Genomic DNA, 15,795 nt, shown 5'->3' on the forward strand with positions numbered 1-15,795 from the left:
TGCACTGAACTAAAAGTTGCAGCTTCCAAAATGTCTTTGGTAGGAACTCCCCTGGGGAAGGCAGCTGAAGTGGCAGCAGCTCTGGTGGAGTGAGTCCTTATACTCCCTGGGATTTGCTTTCCATGGTGTGAACAGCAAAATCTGATTCCATGAGCAATCCATTTAGAAATGGTCTGTTTTGAAATGGCTTTACCTTGGGAACTTGAAGCATAAGAAAAACAATTGCTCTGATTTCCTGATGTCCTTGGTTCTGTCCAGGTAAAAACGTAGTTGGCTGTGTACATCCAAGGAATGTAAGATCCTTTCCCCTTTATTTTGAGGAGTGGGGAAAAAAGTTGGCAAGTGAATAGTTTGATTTAAAGCCACTTTGGAAACCACCTTAGGCATGAAAGTAGGATTAGTCCTTAAAGACACCCTGTCTTGATGAAAAATAATATAAGGTTCCACAGTCATAACAGCTTGCAACTCTGAAACTCTCCTGGCAGAGGTCAGAGCTAACAGGATGGCTGTTTTCCAAGATAAAAACTTGATGTCAGATGTGGCAGCAGGCTCAAAAGGAGGTAAGGTGAGCTTTTGCAAAACATAGTTGAGATCCCAAGCAGGAATGGGAGGAGATCTAGGGGGCCTTAAGTTCTTAGCTCCTCTGAGAAACTGTCTCATGAGCTGGTGGGAAAAGATTGGAGGGTCTGTATTATAATGAGCAGAAATAGCAGAGGCATGTATCTTAATGGAATAGAAAGAGAGACCCTTATGTAAGAGGTCTGTCAGGTAAAGTAAAATCAAAGGAATGTTTGGAAGAAGAGGATCAGAATCCTGAGCCTGCATCCAGGAACAAAATCTTTTCCATTTTCCTGCATAAGATTTTCTAGTGCTAGGACGTCTGGCTTCTAAAATGACATCCATAACCTGCTTGGATAGGAGAGAATGAATCAAAGACCCTGGATTAACCAGGCCGCCAGGCTGAGAGTTCTGACATGGGAGTGTAGAACCTGACCCTGGTATTGGGACAGAAGGTTCGGAGTCTGTGGTAAAACCCAAGGGGGCTCCAGACAAAGGTTTTTCAGTGTTGGGTACCAAAACTGTCGAGGCCAATTTGGGGCCAGCAAGATCATCATCTTGGGCTTGTCCTGTTTGATCTTTAATAATACCCGTGGAAGAAGAGGAAGAGGCGGAAACGCATATCCCGAGAGGTTTCTCCAACTGAATGATAGTGCGTCCACTTTCCAAGCTTGTTCGTGGAAAGTCCTGGTGTAAAAAATCTGTAGTTGATGATTGAGGTGGGATGCAAAGAGATCTATGTGAGGACATCCCCAGACTGCTGTTATCTTGAATATGTTGGTGTCCAGCATCCATTCGTGTGGGTCCGAAAGGTTTCTGCTCAGACTGTCTGCCAGGAAGTTTTGCTTCCTTGGTAGAAACTGAGCTTGAAGGTCCAGATTGCAAGCTAGAGCTGTGTTCCACAAATTCATGGCTAGTCTGCAAAGGGGGTAGGAATGAGATCCCCCTTGCTTGTTTATGTACCACATAACTGTGGTGTTGTCTGTCTGTATCAGTAGTTGTCCTGGTTGTAGAAGATTTCTGAAGGCCAATAGAGCTTTCTGAACGGCTAACATTTCCTTTAAATTGATATGCAGGTGCTTCTGATCCTTTGTCCAAAGGCCCTGCAGACAGTTGCCCTGAAAATGGGCTCCCCATGCATAATCTGAGGCGTCCGTGGTCAGTATCTGAGTGGCAGGAGGCAGACAGAAGGGTTTTCCTTTGTTTAGAGTACATGCCTTGGACAACACCAAAGGAATTCCTTTTGAAGACAAGGCAGGACGGAGATCAGTATGTCTAAACTGTGGCAATGCTGAGACCATACACCTTTTAGGTACCACTGTATTTTCCTCATATGTAGTCTTGCATATGGTACGAGAAGGATGCAGGAGGTCATGTAACCAAAGCCTGCAGGAATTTCCTTGCAGATAGCAGAGTTAAAGTTGCCAAGGTTTTGAAAGGTGAAGCCAGCTGTAACTGTTTTTCATATGTCAGAAATGCCATCTGGGTTGTTGTGTTTAGAGAAGCACCCAGAAAAATTATCTGTTGTGAGGGTGTCAAATTTGACTTTTTTATGTTTATAGTGAATCCCAGGAACTTGAGAAGATTCTGAACAAACTGTAGATGCTGGAGTAAGACATCCTTGCTGTCTGCCTGAATAAGACAGTCATCCAGATAAGGGTAAATTTGAATTCCCTTGAGTCTGCAATAAGCTACTACTGGAGCCAGGCATTTGGTGAAGACCCTGGGCGCAGTAGACAATCCAAAGGGCAGCGCAGAGAATTGAAAGTGCCTCGATCCGGTCTTGAACCTGAGGTATTTTCTGCATTCCTGCCTGATGGGAATGTGTAAATAGCCTCCTTTAAATCCAAAGTTACCACCCATGCATTTTTGGTCAGCATTGGAAGTAGCTGCTGTAGAGTAAGCATCTTGAATTTTGGTATCTCTAGAAAAGTGTTCAAGACTGACAGATCCAGAATGGGTCTCCATGAATTTTGCTTCCTGGTGACTAGAAAGAGCCTTGAGTAAAAACCTTGTCCCATCTCTGAAAGTGGAACTAGTTCTATGGCTTTCATAGCCAATAGAGCTTCCACCTGGTTTAAGGCCTCTGTCCATTGATGTTTTGGAAGATCTGGCCATCCGCTTGGCCTTGGAAGGGTATGAAAATGGAATTTGTAACCTCTTGAAACCACATCCAGAACCCACTTGTCTTGGGTTATACGAGTCCAATTTAGGTGAAAAAGAGAAAGTTTTCCTCCGAGAGGGGCTTCCAGGTTTAAGAAGTTCCTGCAGCCCAACAGAGGGAGTCACTGAGTTTGTTTCCTATGAACTTGCGACCTGTCCTCTCCTCCCCTAGGGGTGGAAGCAGTCCACTGTCTTGGTCTATAAGAGGCTTGCGTTTGAGGCCTTCCTCGGGAGCGTCTGTATCTACCCCTCTGAGGCCTGTCTGAATTGGGAAAAGACCAATTTTTTGTAGGCCAATTCCTACTAAATCTGGGTGGCTGTACTTGTAAGAAATCTTTAACTGTTTGCATGGATTTTGCCTTGTCCTCCATCTTTTTAATCACCTCTTCAGCTTTAGATCCAAACAAAACATTATGCTGAACAGGAGCATCCAATAATTTAGCTTTTACTTGATCTAGCAAATTTTGTTCCTTTAACCATGCATGCCTTCTAATTACTGTGCCAGAGGCAGCAGCCCTACAAGAAGCCTCCAAGGCATCAAATCCAGTGTAAACCATGCTTCCCAACTTGTTCAGTGGCATGCATTAAGTCAAGTAATTCCTTATCATCTGCACAGGCAGAAATGGAAGTTAGCTTTTGTTTTAAAACAGAAAGGAGAAATTTCTGGTATTTCAGCATAAGAAACTGACAGTTTAAAGCCATAATAGATAAAGTAGCATAAGTGTACACTTTTTTGCCCCATCTTTCTAAAGATCTGGAATCCTTCTCAGTGGGAATGGGGTTTTTAGCAGAAGCGGCCTTAACGCTCTTAGGACCCTGAGAAATGTTTTCAGGGTCAGCAGTAGGGTTCTTGTATAAAAACTGGTGGGAATCAGGAACCATGCAATATCTGTCAGGCTTAACAGGAGCTGGAGGAAGCGAGTCAGGGGTTAAGTTAGCCTCCGAAAAAGCATCATCCACAATATCCAAAATAGGAGGAATAGCCAGGGGGCTATGTTGGGGAAGGAGAAGAAAATCCCTTAGTCTTTTCTTAGATTCCGAATACTCCTGTCCTTCCTAGTGGAAATGTTCCCTCATTTCATGCAAAGTTTCCCCAAAAGAGAAATCCTCAGGGGGAGAAGCTGAAGGAATGGATTCCTCAGCATCAGAATCCTCATAAGGAGGGAAAGAATATTCCTGGTCAGAAGAAGAAACTGATGAAACAGAAGCCTGATCAGAGGAGTCATAATAAACTTCCTGTCTTGGCCTTTTATCTGGAGGGGGATGTGAACCCCTAATCACAGTAAGTAAGTCCTCCGCCATCTTAAGTAACTGTTTCTGTGACTTGGGAGCCGGATCAGAAGAGGCCTGGGTTGCAGTCTTTGATTTGGAAGGAGTCTTTGCCTTTGTCTTTGGCTTTGCCTTTATTAGAAGCTGAGTAGGCCTGAAAACCCCTTCGGAAGCCGGTACCTGCACAGCGGCTCCGGACCCATCTGAAGGAGCATTGTCCGAAGGTCCTGCAACAGAAATATTCAAAGGCCTATTTGGCTCCACGTGGGAGTCCGTTTTGGCCATCGGTTCCGAAATGGCCGACGACAGGGGCTGCAAAAGCACCTCACTGATGACGGCCGAACCTGAAGCTGGCTCTGCTTGTACGATATAGTCTGATTTGGACCTCGGAGGCCTGTCTTTGTCCTTGCGTCGTTTGTGAACTCCGGTAGCCGGAACTGTATCTGACGACATTTTATAATTAAAACGCCTACCAAAGTAATGAAATGCAAAATCGTACCTTCGTTTAATTGTACGTTGATTGAATCTAGCACAAAACCGACAACTAGCTACGTCATGGTCAGGGCCTAAGCAAGGAATACAGTAAGAATGAAAATCCTTATGAGGTATTTGCTTCCCACATGAAATACAATTAACTTTTTCTGACATCGGACTGGAGCAAGAAAAAAAAGTTTCCCCAATGGGGTGCTTAGCTTTGAGTAGGAAAAGAAAGTCTTCGGACTGAAGTTTGTTCAGAAAAAATTGTCAGGAGTCAGCCGACCGGCACTTGCGAACTGCTATCACCGCACGGCAAGAAAGACTGGGGAACATGGCGTCGGCTGTCAGCTTTGTAGTCCTGGCGCTCTGACGTCAGGGAGCATGGCTGAACAGCCGACGCCGGACCCAGACTTTGGAATTCTTGCCGACCGAGGACTGCCTGCCGTCAGGGGAGAACCCTACAGTCATGACTGCAACAGTGAAACACGATGAACATCCAGTTGTCTTTTCTGACTAAAGGCGAAATGGAATGAACCATGACATACTGGCTTGGGTCCAATACTGGCCTTAGATCTAGTGTCTTCTTTAGCATTAAAAAGAACCTTGAATTTACACCAGATCCTATCTTGTCTGACAGGACCTGAAAAATGACTTTTTTATTAACAGCTTGTTTACTTCTGTTGTGGATTCTGATTGGGCGGTAATAAAGGCATTCTGATTGGGCGGTAATAAAGGAATCCTTGCTCTTGTCTGGGGCATTGTTAGAAATAGTATTTGAGTATCCTCTGGTTATTATCTTTAACACTCAAGAATCTGAAGTGATGATCCGTCAAGTTTGAGGGTGTGGGGGATAGCCACCCCCCCAACTGCCTCCGGAGTGCAGCAGTTGGGCAACCCTTTAGGGGAGATGGAAAGATGGAAGGATTTCTCAGAAAAGGGTCCAAGAAATCCTTAGTTTTGCTGTCCATTTCTGCCTCTTCGGTGACGTCCACTGAAATTACCTCCTCCTCTGTTGTGGGGAGGTCTGTCCAAAGAATCTTCCCAGGTAAGATCTTGTAACTTGCAGAAAAAGTTATGTATTCACCGTGTTCACCATAACGTTCCATCTGTGTTATCCATTTTCATTTGTCCTCAATTAATACGTTCGGATCACAGATGTCTGGTCAGACTCAGCCGCTGCAAAAGCTTGTGGCAACTTACTTTCAAGCCTGTCCCCTTAACCACAATCCACCAACTCCCATTAAAGCATTAAGCTTGAGCTGCCAAATAAGCTCCTTCTCATTTAATTTCAAATTCTTCGGTCCACCTCTGATGTTGTCAAAATTTTTTTCAATAACTAAAAATTTGAAATCATGATCAGGGAAGGTCTTAATATGCCTAGCCAGGGCATTATTCAAATTCTGTCAATTGCATATAGATGTTCGTAAATTCTGCTTTTGAGGTGTCTTTCTGTTTTGCCCACATAAAAGGCAGGGCATTTGGAACATAAACTTAAATAAATAAACATCCCCCTTGTGTTACAAATGAATTTACCTTTAATGTGGTATTTTATATTATTGACAGCAAAAGAAGTACCTATGCTGACATTTACACCAGCGGCAAGCTTCGCATTTAAACATTCCACAATGTGGTAAATAGTGTTTCTGAATTCCACTCTCAAGAATACCTTTCAAATTCCTACCTTTTCTAAAAACCACAAAAGGAGAGTCCCCCACATAGTTTCTAATAGAAACATAATCAAAAAGAAAAAAACAATTTTTATAAATAATTGATTTCAACAGGGGAGCATCAATAGAAAAAGTAGTGATGAAACTTAAACTAGCTGTCTGAGTCTCAGGTAAATGGCTCAAAGAGCTGTTATCAGTAATGTTACCATTTGGGCCAAAAACTGATAAATCATCAACCTCCACTAAATCAGTGTGAGTATAAGTATTCAACTGGTCAGTATCTATTCGTATAGTAAAAGGAGCATCATTAACAGCCAATAAAGGCTTAAAAAAGCCTTTTGATCTTTTGAAATAAGATGTCATTATCTGTGAACTTAAACTAATGTGTTTATCATAGTCTTTGTCTGAAGACGTTTGCTAAACTTAGTAAACGAAAGCGCTTACTTTTACCATTTGCCCAGTGTGGTTTGTCCTCTATAATTTTGATTTTTAAATAAGCCATTTGGCTAGAGTGACTTCAGATACAGGTTAACCCAATTTTGTATCAGCAAAGGATACAAATAATTGATCTATAGTTCTGATATCTTTTGTTTTACATAAATAAAAACAATTGCCTGTGAATGACAAGTGAATACAATAAGTGCTCTCCCTTGTTCGTATAAATTAAGAAGAAAACTGCTAAGTTAATGGATTGGTTAAGGTCAGTGTGAGACCCAACTTTGGGCAAAAAGGATGCATTAGCTCTATAAGAAAACTCTGTCTTTATGAAATACCAAATATGGAGATTTCACGGCCTGGATTTCTGAAATTCATCTGGCAGAAATAATGACAACGAAAAATAAAAGCTTTCCAGCACAAATTTAAGATTGCAGTCTTCTGCAGATTCAAAGGGTGGAAGGACAAAGGACTGCAGTACCAGATTTATATCTCATGGAAGTGTGGGACCTTTATAAGAGGGTATGAGAAGATCGGTGCCCCACAAGATTTTACATAACTTACGAGAAGCCAGTGAAAAGCCATCAAATCCAATACGAAAGTTAGAAACTGCTGCCAACTGGACTTTTAACTGTTGAAGAACTGGCCCCTTTGTTAAAAAGGATCACCTAGATTAGAACATCATGAATAGGGGCAGAAAAAAGGTCCACGGGGTTTTGAAGTACCCAGTGTACAAATCCTTTCCATTTACTGTTTCCTTATGGATGGTTTAAAGAAAGATGAAATCTGGCAAACAAGGGATGAAAGATGAAAGAATCAGTTATCTGGCTATTACTGTAATTGGAGAAACCAAACTGTCAGCTTGAGATTTGGATAGTCTGGATGTATCACACCCACTGGGTGACAGGAGATCTGGAGCTGGGTCCAAAATCCATGGTTGTTGAACTAAATGAGGCTACAGGAAAAGAAACCAAATCTGTTGAGACCAGAAGGGTGCAATGAGAATGACTTTGCTCTTCAACCTGGCAGCTCTCAGAAGGAGCTTTGGAATCAGAGGGATCACAGGATATGCATAAAGTAAACTGGGGGGCCAGTTCTGGAGAGCAGCATCCCTCTGTGACTTCCCCCTGTTGGACGATTAGGTCAAAATAGCTGCTGCACTTGTTGTACAGAGGAGGTGTGAAGAGATTTCAGCATCACTGGCCCCACTTGCGGAAAGTCAATTCCACTACATTCTAGTTGCAGGACCATTCGTGAGTTAACAGAATACATCTGCTCAATATGTCTGCTAGCACACTGTATTTCCTGGGAATGTGCATTGCTCACAGAAAGCGGTTGGAAGATACTGCCCATTGCCACAACCTTAGTACTTCTTGACATAGGGGAGTATGATCTGGTCCTGCCTTGTTTGATGTACCAAACCACTGACATGCTGTCCATTTTCACAATCATTCCTGACTGGGGAGCATCCTGAGAAGGCCTGTAAAGCACTGCTCTCAATTCTAGGATGCTGCTATGCAAACTGGCCCCTTTGGGGGACCATATGACTTGGAGCGTCTTTCCCAGGTAATGCCCCCCCCCCACCAAGCTGGGAAGCATCCATTGTCACTACGGCCTTGGGCTGAGAGGCGACAAATAAATGGATGGTCCCATAGAACTTGTTCCAACTGGATCCACCACATCAGATCCTTCTTGCATGTGTTGAGGATTTGTATTTGAGCAAATAAACTAAGCTTAAGTATTGACCATTCAGATGCCAACATCCACTGAAGAACACTCATATGAAGTCTGGCCAAAGGAACTAAAGTAATTGCTGCCTCCATCAATCTTAATGCTTGAAGAACCAGGCAGGCTGATACTCAGTACAATAAATTACCTTTTTCATTTGCGATTTTAAATTTGAGCTCTGGAAAAGGGAAGGGAGGCTATCACTGATTTTGTGTCGAGTAGCACTCCTAAGAATTCTAGACTGACATGATTTTAGATGAAATTGTTCATAAAAAGAAGTTATGTACTCGCCATAACATTCCATGTTTGTAGTCCATCTCGCCCTTCATTCTTACATATGGGTTCGGAGCCGATCCTCGGTTCCGACTCAGCCCATTACAAAGCTCAAAGTCTCTTAGTTGGCTCGTGGCTAGGTAGGTATCCCATAGTGCACAAGTACAATCCCCAGATCTTGTTTGCGGCTAAACTATAGAAAGACAGAACTAAGGTTATCCAGAACAATGATAATGAAAGGTCTCCACCCTACCAAGATAAGACTATCCTGCCTCCAGATCCTTCCAGGATGGGGGTAAGTGGGTGGGTTCATAAGAATGAAGGGCAAAGATGGACTACAAACATGGAACGTTATGGTGAGTACATAACCTCTTTATGTTCTGTAGTCCTATCTCAACTTCATTCTTACATATGGGACAGCGTCCCTAGCACGTTATTCTTGGGTGGCTCATGGGAAAATACTCCTGAGTACCGTGGAACCAAAGGAGGCTCTACCCCTTGAGGTCAGATACAATTTGTAATGAGTAATAAAGGTATGAGGGATAGCCCAAGTTGCTGCTGCACAGATACTGTCAATTAAAAGTCTGGCTTGGAAGACAGCAGATGTAGACTGAGATTGTGTAGAATGAGCCTCAATCTTAAACAGCAGAGTTTTCCCATTGAAGTAAATGAAGGAAATACAGCTCAAAATTCAATTGGATAAGGTCACTTTAGAGACTAGCAGACCTATTCTAGATTCATAAAAGGATACGAACAATTGGTCCGATTTTCTGAGTTCCTTAGTCCTGTGAAGGTAGAACCATAACTGCCTGTGAACATCCAGTTGATGAAATTTGTACTCTGCAGTGTTGGAATGGTTAGGGAAACCACAGGTAATTATATGGTTTGGTTCAAATTAGTGTGAGAGCAAACTTTAGGGATAGGGAAGGATTTGTACGAAGGGAAACTTTGTGGAAAATAAAACTGCAAGTCTGATACCCATCTAGCTGATGTGATGGCTACTAGAAACAAGGTCTTCTAAGACAGAAACTTCAATAAGCACGAATGTGCGGGTTCAAAAGGCAGGGAAGTTAGTTTGGACAGAACAAACTTTAGATCCCAGGGAGATGCCGGTTCCCGAAAGGGAGGTCTCAGCAAAGTAGCGCCTTTAAGGAAAGTTTTACAAAAACTGTGGGATATCAGGTTATATTCGTGTTGTCCCAGAAGAAAATTGGATATCGCTACCAGTTGTACCCTAATTGTGGTAGCAGCAGATCCCTGATGGAAAAGTTCATACAAAAATTCTAAAACCACAGGGATGGAAGCTGTGTAAGGATCTACACTTCTTTCATTAGCCCAGATAGAAAACCTTTTCCATTTGCTAGTGTATTAATCCTAATCCCCAGGGCGCCATCTTTAAATTAGCCCACCTTGCTGCTGCTATGCGCTCTTGGCTGAGTCCTTTTAACAGTACTATTCTCCTGATTTACCCTGTGTTTGTTTGCCTGGGTTGAATCCATTTGCTAGTGTATTAATCCTAATCCCCAGGGCACCATCTTTAAATTAGCCCACCTTGCTGCTGCTGTGCGCTCTTGGCTGAGTCCTTTTAACAGTACTATTCTCCTGATTTACCCTGTGTTTGCTTGCCTGGGTTGAATCCTTCTAACTCTACCAGGGTATTTTCTGCCTTCTACCCTTGGAAAACTCTGGAACCTTGCCTTCTTCTGCAACCCACTACCTCAAGTTTCAAGAAACTATTCTCCTGATTTACCCTGTGTTTGTTTGCCTGGGTTGAATCCTTCTAACTCTACCAGGGTATTTTCTACCTTCTACCCTTGGAAAACTCTGGAACCTTGCCTCTTTCTGCAACCCACTACCTCAAGTTTCAAGAAAGTATGCCTACTTTATTCCTGTAATTGTGATTTATGACCAACTTAACCCTGTGAAGCTTGTGTTTGCTCCCAGCTAAGCTTGCCAGCAGCAACCCCTCCCCCCTAACTCCATTCTACCTTCCTCTCCCTTACCTTATACTTTTATTTTAGCCTGTGCTCTCCCTCTCACTGGTTTAAAGGTTTACTGCCGGAGAGCCTCTGTGACTCTTTACTGTACCTCTGCTCTTTGTCCTCTAGTTATCACTCTGCCCTTATCTATACTTACTGTACTAGTATATTCTTCTACCTTTGTCTTCCTATTTCTCCTTTCTCACTCATATCCCTTTCCTCCTTTGTAGCTCTCTCTGACCCTCTTCTCCTTAAACTACCTTTCTCTTACCTGGACTCAGCTATCTTTCTCTGGTAAATTTTTCCTTCCTCTCTAGTAGACCCTGTGCATCCCGCTCCGTTCGCCCTGCGGGCTCACTCCGCTCCTCTCCCTACTCCCAATTCCCACCCACCCCCAGTGGTCCTACCCTTATACTTCTCTGGTCCCACCCTTTTCCTTACCCTCCTATCCTGTTCCTTCCTGCTAAGACCTGAACTCCTCCCATCTGCACACCCTCTATCCTCCTCCCACTTTCCTCTACTATTTATCTACCCTCCTCTCCTATTATTAGCATCTTACCTCTACCTCTGTTACCTCTCTTACTATAACCTTTCATTCACTCCACCTATTCCTTTACTTTTTAATTTCATTTTACATCCTTACCTCTCCTCCTTCTGTTACCTCTCTTTCCTTTGGCTTATTTTTATACCTCTATCTCTTTAACCCTATTCCATAACTATTACATTATAACCTCTACCTTGTTTGCTTGTAAATATGACTCTTTACTTATCTACCCTGTTTATACTCTTAGTTGTTCTCTCAACCACCCTTTTCTCAGCTTACCTTCTTACCTTCATAGAATACCCACTTAAAATCCAGCCAAACCATATACAGAAACATACTTCTACTTTCCACACCTCTCTTACCTCATTCCTAAATTCTACCTCCACCCCAAGCTATCACCTTCCCAGATTCCATAGGCACTCTCACCTCAGCTATGCCTTACCCTCTAATAAAAAAATGAAACTACTAACCCCTCTTAAAAGCAACTTCACATACAGACATAATAATCCCACTCTATAAGACGGTGACATTCACCCCAACTCTGGCCCTGTACATCCCTCCCCTCAAGTAACTAGGCCTAGCTTCCATAATACCCTACTTATAGGACATCTTAACATACTAAGTGTAAACAACAAAGTACCCTACCTACATGCCCTTCTAGATACTCACCATTTTGACATTCTTTGCCTCTCAGAGACCTGGCTAAAACCAGTCACTAAAGATGCTGAGATATTACCCCAAGGCTATAATTTACATAGGCTTGATCGTTATAAAAGAAAGGGTGGTGGAGTAGCAATTCTTTTCAAGAATAATCTTAATATCTCTACCCTCCCAGCCTGTCCAACCCTGGATGGGAAAGCAGAAGCCATCATCACTAAACTCCAACTAAATGCAAAGAAAGTCCTTTACATCATCTACATGTATATACCACCAGGCAACAATATACCTATCTTAGAAGACTTTCTCAGCTGGGTTTCCACGAATTACCCCCAAGAAACTATTATTCTGGGTGACTTTAATATTGACTGGAATACTATTAATAGTGAAAATCCCTCCTCTCATATAAACCTAAATGGTTTTACCCAATCCATTACCTCTACTACAAGACTTAATAAGCCAAATAAAAAACAGAGTATCTTAGACTGGATACTCACAAACAAAGTCAACATCTCATATAAAGTAGGAATTATGCCTGATGACCTCAGTGACCACTGCTTAACTTATATCACTAGAGAAAAGACTGATTGTCAAAACCTCCCTAACATAAGAAAAATACGCCCTACCAAACATTTTAAAATTGACCTATTTCAAAAATGAACTCAGAACATGTAACTGGAACCTCCTAAACTCCCTTCCACTTAATGAAGCAGTATCTTTCTTTAACTCTACTTTCCTTTCCATCCTGGATAAACATGCTCCTGAGCGTTCCATTAGAATGAAATCCAACACAGCCCCATGGCTCTCAATTGAAACTAAGAAATTAATTCTCACTAAAAATAAAGTTTGGGCCAAATGGAGAAGCCATAGAATCAACTCTGACTTTCTTCACTTCCGCCAACTTAGAAATCTTACAAAAAAAGCCATAATCACTAACAAAAGAAAGTTCTACTGTGAACTTCAAGAAACTCATTTCAATAAACCCAAACATTTTTGGTCTTCAATCAATAGACTCCTGTTCCCCAGGAACTGCCAAAACTCCCTCCCCTCTAAACGCTGACCCAGATACCCCTTACCTTACTGCTAATGCTTTCAACTCTTTTTTACTGAAACTATCCAATCTCTTGCTAGACAATTAAACACCAACAACTTTTACCCTCCAAATAATCTAGTAGACTCCTCCTATAACTTCTCTCTTCAGCCCATCTCTACCTCTCATCTATAGGCTTATTCTCAAACTGAAACCTTGTACCCCCTCTGCTGATTAGCAGCCTTTTGAAGGAAGAGAGAAGGGAGCTTAAGAAATTGCATACCCAATAACTTTACTCAAATAGAACTATCCAAGAGGGAACCATCCCCGATATCTGGAAAGTCTCTCATATTATCCCACTACACAAAGGTGGTAACTCTATTGACTACTCTAACTTTAGACCAATTGCTCTTCTCTCACCCTTAGCTACGATTATGGAGAAATGTATTCATCAGCAACTTGTACAGTATCTCTCCTTACACAACATTATAGCTAACTGTCAACATGGCTTTAGACCTCACCACAGCACCACCACTGCCCTCCTTTCCTTTGTAGATACCATCAACAGCTATCGCAACTCTAATCTTTTCTCCTCTGCTCTTTTCATTGACCTCTCAAAAGCATTCGACATGGTTAACCACTCTAATTAGCATCCTTGAATCACTCATTTGATAACCCTGCCATTAAATGGTTTAGTTCTTATCTAAATAACAGACAACAAGCCGTTCTTTGGGACAACCATATCTCTTCATTATTGCCCATTTCTATTGGAGTCCCTCAGGGCTCAATTCTTGGTCCACTTCTCTTCTCCCTCTACATAAATAATCTTCACTCTGTAATCCCTCAAGCTAGCTGCATCCAATACGCTGACAACTCCACCATTATTTGTTCAGCATCTACCCCTTCAGATCTGCTCTCACTAACTCAGAATACCTTCAACACAGTAGAAACATGGTTTTCTAGACGGTACCTCCTTCTTAATGCTAAAAAAACTAAACTTCTCCTCTTTACCCCCACCACTCGTACCTCCTCATTAAATTTCACCATCCTGTCAAACGACAACACTGTCATCTTTCCTTTGATAACAATCTCACTTTTGATCAACACATCAATAACACCATCAAAACTGTTAACAGAATAGGATCCTTATACCGTATTAAACCATTTCTCACTCCATCTACCAGAGCTACTATTGCTCACTCCCATCTTATATCTACTCTCTTTTATGCCTCACCTATCTTCACAAACCTTAAGAAGGCTAACCTAAATAAACTAGCAACTTGCAACAATAGCATTGCCCGCTTTGCCACTGGTAACCCTTTCAGAACCCACCACTGTCTTAATTTGAAAATCTTAGGCTGGCTAGAACTACAAAACTATCTTACTATCTAACAACTTACTATTGCCCATAAGATATTGTACCATCCTGACAACACCCCTATACTTTCACAACTTTTAATCCCTTATAACAATCTTACCTCCCTTTGATCCTCTTGTAAACTCATGACCAAATCCATAAAGTCCCATAACTTAGCTGGCGACTCTCTATTCACTAATACTATAGGTAGAACATGGAATCTGCTACCCAGTGATATAACTAACCACTTCCTTGTCTCTCTTCAAACAAAAAATCAAACTGTACTTCCAAAATCACTGGCTCTGTTCATGTAGTGCTCCAGACTAACTTTCCATATCCCCTTTTTGCTCTACCTTTAACTTTAAGCTGTACTTATTAGCTAAGCATATTCCTAGTTTCTCTCTTACCCTTTGCACTCCTTTTATGCACTGACACACTTCTCTCATCTCCCCCCTCTTCTCGTTTCTGTCCTTTTTCTTCTTCTCTTGTCTAGACTATTGTCTCTCCCTCTTCTCCTGTCTTATTTTTCTCTTTCCACCTTTCTAACCTCTTGTTACTTTTTGTTTTTTCTCTTCCCTCCTACTAATTGTTTAAACCTTTTTGCGTAGACTTTAGCCATTTAATTTCAGATGCTTTGAAACTGACCTAGTACTTTTCTTTCAACAATATTTGGTGTGCCTTACCTATTTGATTATGTTATTTACTAATTTTTTTTCTTATTGCAATTTTTAATTTTTTATTATTAATATGTTTCATTGTCATGTTTTGTGTGGAGCTTTTCTCCCCGGGCCTCTACTGAAAATGGACATATATCCAGCTAGACTAGCCCGGTCAACAAATGTAAAATAAATAAAATAAAAAATATTACTTCCTTGTGGAAGGTTTGTGCAATGATGTAGGGATGTAGGTCACCGCAGGTGAAAAATCATGAAGCCTGACAAGGGATGGAAGAGGAGCAGCCACACTGTCAAGTTGAGGGTGTGGAGGTAGGGGTGAAGGGAGCCTCACATGTGTGTTGAGGTCTGGCACAGGGTCCTGACTACATGGGTTGTCCAGCAGATGAGGCCCGAAAAAAGGGGAACCAAATCTGATGAGGCCAGTAATGAGTGATGAGAATATTTTGCTTCCCAATAACTTTGCTATCTGGATAACTTTGGACATGAGAGAAAAGGGAGGGAAAGCATAAAAGGAGTCCCAGGGGCCAATCGTGAACAAGCGAGTCTCTTGGTGACTCCCTAGCAGGAGGGGATAAGGGAGAAGTAGCTGCTGCATTTGGAACTGATCGGACTGGCAAAGAGATCGCAGCAAGGATGTCCCCATTTGTGTAAGATCTGTTCCACTATATACTAATTCAGAGACCACTCATGATGCATCAAGATTGCCCTGCTGAGCTTGCTGGCTATAACATTAGTTGTATACAGGATACGAGTTGCCACTAGAAAGTGTTGGGAAAATATTGCCCACTTCGACACGAAGGGCCTCGCAACAGAGGGGGTAAGATCTGGTTCCTCCTTGCTTGTTGAGATACCACACCACTGACATGGTGTCCGATTGGATTGCTATCATCCCTAGAGAAAGAAAGTAGTGAAGTGCTTGCAACATTAGAAGCACTGCTCTCATCTCTAGGACACTGATATGCAGGTGAGCTTCGTCATCTT

At 42.1% G+C, this 15,795-nt stretch overlaps 1 protein-coding gene across 4 annotated transcripts in view; it reads right to left on the reverse strand.

Moving 5' to 3' along the window:
• The window catches only part of ASZ1 (ankyrin repeat, SAM and basic leucine zipper domain containing 1), a 1,559,240-nt gene that overhangs the window by 1,508,262 nt on the left and 35,183 nt on the right, over window positions 1–15,795 (reverse strand). The gene's annotated exons all lie outside the window — the stretch shown is intronic.

Source organism: Protopterus annectens, chromosome 11.part0 (genome assembly GCF_019279795.1).
Source record: "Protopterus annectens isolate FY-2018-M chromosome 11.part0, PAN1.0, whole genome shotgun sequence".
Taxonomy (NCBI): domain Eukaryota; kingdom Metazoa; phylum Chordata; order Ceratodontiformes; family Protopteridae; genus Protopterus; species Protopterus annectens.